This window comes from Rhamphochromis sp. 'chilingali' (genome assembly GCF_963969265.1).
Source record: "Rhamphochromis sp. 'chilingali' genome assembly, chromosome: 6".
Lineage (NCBI taxonomy): Eukaryota > Metazoa > Chordata > Actinopteri > Cichliformes > Cichlidae > Rhamphochromis > Rhamphochromis sp. 'chilingali'.
The window spans coordinates 42,714,595-42,718,334 of record NC_137933.1 but is presented as its reverse complement, the minus strand read 5'-3'; the positions used below and the strand labels follow the sequence as shown (position 1 = coordinate 42,718,334).

Below are 3,740 nucleotides of genomic sequence, written 5' to 3'. Positions count from 1 at the left end.
TTTTCATGAAGAACATTTTTCTGTTACCAAGGGGGGAGGTATTTTAATAAAAAAAAATCTTTCAACTATACTTCTCCAAAACCAATTACATGTAAACATTTACAAGCTTATAAGAACGGGAAGACCAACTTTAAAACACTGGAAGACACAAAACTTGTCAACATTTTTCTATTACCTTTGCAAATCCCAAAAGCAATCAAAAAGAAAATGGTGGTTACAACCATGAAACTTTTTCTGAGCTAAATCTCCAGTCCTTTCATCCATCTATAGTAGTACAGATTAAAGGTCACATCACTCACAACAGAACAGCAGACAAAAATAGACAACTTCCATTTGGCCAAAAAAAAGAAAGAAAAAAAGGTCACAGTTTGAACAAAAGATATAAAAAGGCCAAAATCAACTTTTGTGCTGGGTCTTGTTTGCCTAAGCAAACATCTTCATTTTCATTTGCTGCATCTTTGTACTGAGCCTTTGTCCATCCAGATTCATCAAAATCTTCTGACAGAACTCAAACGTATACTTGTGGTCATTTGGATAGCTCAGATCAAGTGCATAAATCAGTCCAAAGAGGACGATGAATGCCATGATGACACTACCGAGGTTGTTCATAACTGTAGTACCTTCAATGACAACTCCAACATCCTCTGGCTCCTGAATCCCTTCTCTTCTGATGGTGTAAATACAGTGACAGTTGCTGCAGTGGACCTCAACCGTTCATCCTCAGTGGAGGAGGTCTGAAAAACAGGTTGTTTCAGGTTGAAGGGCTCTGTCACTTGGAAGGGGACATATTATGCAAAACTCAGCTTTTGTATCCTTTTGTGCTGAAACATAGGTCTCTACCGCCTCTATAAACACTCCAAACATAAATAAAACCCGTCAATCTGTTTCCTATCAATAGTTTGGGTTCAGGTATTATGTACCTACCTTTGGGAGGGGCTTGATATAGAGCAGCAGCTCCTCCAGTGTCTATCAGTGTGTGTGTGTGTGTGTGTGTGTGTGTGTGTGTGTGTGTGTGTGTGTGTGGGCTGGGTCAATTTCCCTTATTCCATCACAATTGGGAACCTTTTGAAACAGCTTGTTTTATGCACATTATTCCTGAAACCAGGAGATTGCTGTAATGGCAGTGACACTAGTTAGTGTCTTGATGCAATCTGCTGTGTTCCTTATAATGAAGACTTTTTACTAATTGGCATAATAAACTGAACTCCATTGGAGTGTTTACTTTCTGAAGTGCCTTGAGATGACTGTTGTTGTGATATACCGCTATATAAATAAACTGAATTGAAACACTGACAGAAAATGGATGAATGTTTTGTCCACATTTACTGTGTTTATAGAGGCAGTAGATACCTACATGGCAGCACCAAAAGAATGAACAATTGAATTTTTGCTGAAACCGTCCCCTTAAAAAGTGCTCTCCAGTGCAAGTTTCAACAATGACTATTAAGAATAATACATATTTCACAATTATATTGTCTCTTTTGAATATATGAGGATTTTGTGTGCGATGAACCTAACTCAAATTGAATCTAGAAAAGAAGGTGTGATAAGCGTACCAGATACTCCTTGAACAGTAGGTCTGGATCTTCATTAAAGTAGATCACCAGGCTTTTAAGAGTATGCTCCCTCTTTATGTCGATGTCATCATACTAATGCAAGGGTGGAAAAAAAAGGGTGAAAAAAATGGAATTGATTGATTGCATTTAATTGATGGGTTTATCATTAGTACTGACCAAACTACTGATCGCCATGATATCCTTGATCTTTTGGCCCTTTGCTCCTTTGCTCCCCTGAAAAATTTGCATCAGCTTGTCTGTTAAATTGTCCAGCTGAGCCAAGAACTTCGCCTGCAGGGGTTTTGTAGTGATCTGCAGGAACTCTGCATTCACCTGGAAATAAAACATACACAAATATAATAAACTAGAAGTTTAAATACAGACTGCTGAATCAACACACTGAAAGTTGCTAAACATTTGAACCATCAGTGAAGTTTGTCAAGACCTAAACTGTTTTTAGCTGAGTTTAGGAATATATCGCCACCTGTTGCTTTGGCATGTTCCTAGCAGCGTTTTCCTTCATTTTTGCGTTTACCTGTGGACGGGATTATTTTTTAAAACGAAAACGGAAAATCTCCATTTTCAAAAATACCTGTGTAAGTGTGGACGTAGCCGAAATCTTTTATAATAAGAAATAGGTTTGAACGTCATGGGAGTGCGCATTGTGCTGCCTGCAGTTACTCTTCCGGCCACATGGTTCGCTTTTGGTAGCACCCTCAGTAAACTATGTAGTGCTTTTAAAGACACCTCAAAACGATACTTTCTACTAGAAAATGGCATTATATGATAATAAACACAGAATACCACATTTTTAGATTATAAAAAGAAAACAGTAAGAAAGAAGTTAGCTATAGGACATCATCTTTCATTGAGCACAATGGCTAGCTGCTAATAAGCTAGCACACGCTCCGACTTAAAAGTTGGCAGCTACACAATTTCTCCTCTAAAACAAGGCACTTTTGAAAAGACCTGGCTATATTGTCAAAAAAAAAATAGTATTCAAGCAGAGAAGAGAATGGTAGCACCACCAAAAGTTCAAAAAACAACTGTTACAAGCTTCTATGATAAATAGCATTATAGATTTAGCTGATAAAGAAATACACAATTGGATATATGGAAAAATAATATGTTACCTTACCTGAAGGTGTAGTTTTATCCAAAAAGTACAGAGAGGCCAAGAGCAGCTGGATTCATTTAGGTGATCCTGAAAGAGCGCAAAATTTTCAAAGAAGGCGGACCGTTGTGTAACTCAGTAACTTTGTGTTCTTGTGACAAAGACTGCTTTGAGAGAAAATAATTTAGGTTCACCACACGAATAATAATTGCAGTAACGCTGGAGTGCTACATTTGCGTTGAATGAGATTAAAAATAATGTTTAAGCTTAAAGAGGGGCTTGAATTTATTTCTTTGAGTTTACAAATACTTAAGTGCAAAAATGTACTCCTCCTACCCCCAGTGCCCCAACAAACTCATTCATTTTGTGTTCAGAATCAGCCTCTGCTGGTTTTGAATAATTTTAGGTTTACACAAAGAAAATCAAATTAATTTGGTATTTTTTAATTGCATTTGTGAAGAACTAACATAATTTGCATGTGTTCTTTGAAAGGAGGACCTGAATCTGTTTTTTGAGTGTACTATTAGCAAGGGTCCTTGTAATGCATGAAAGGCAGTGGGTTAATGAAACTTTAACAAACACCATCATTAGAACATGGTAGCAGCACACTGTAATGATCATACTCACAAAGATGCTGACAATCCTCTGAGAGCTACTCACTGAAACTCTGCAGTGGGACTTCTTAGAGGAGGGGAAGGACTCAACCTTTTCTCTACTGACTACAGGCATTCCTTAAACATATGATCTATAGTGTTTTATTCAATTTAGGTGGATCTTACATATATTTTTAATGTGCAAATTGAAGGACATATTCTGATCAGAAAGGACTCCACGGTTCCTCACAGTGTTATTGGAGGCCAAGGTAATGCCATCCAGAGCAAGAATCTGGTTAGACACCATATTTCTAAGATTTTCAGGGCTGAGCTGGATGTCATCTGCATAGCAGTGTAAATGTATGCTATGTCTTCTAATGATGCTGCCTAAGGGAAGCATGTATAATGTAAACAGAATGGGTCCTAGCACTGAACCCTGTGGAACTCCATAATTAACCTCAGTGTGTGAAGAGGACT

The 3,740-nt window shown here is 37.7% G+C and overlaps 1 long non-coding RNA gene across 1 annotated transcript; it reads right to left on the bottom strand.

The window, feature by feature from the left end:
• Window positions 1-253: 253 nt before the first annotated feature.
• LOC308398239 lies at window positions 254-1,796 on the bottom strand. Its single transcript, XR_013971905.1, has 3 exons — window positions 1,734-1,796; window positions 1,557-1,649; window positions 254-734 (listed from the first exon to the last, which is right to left on the bottom strand). It is a non-coding gene; the product is annotated as an uncharacterized lncRNA (long non-coding RNA).
• Between the last annotated feature and the right edge of the window lie 1,944 nt (window positions 1,797-3,740).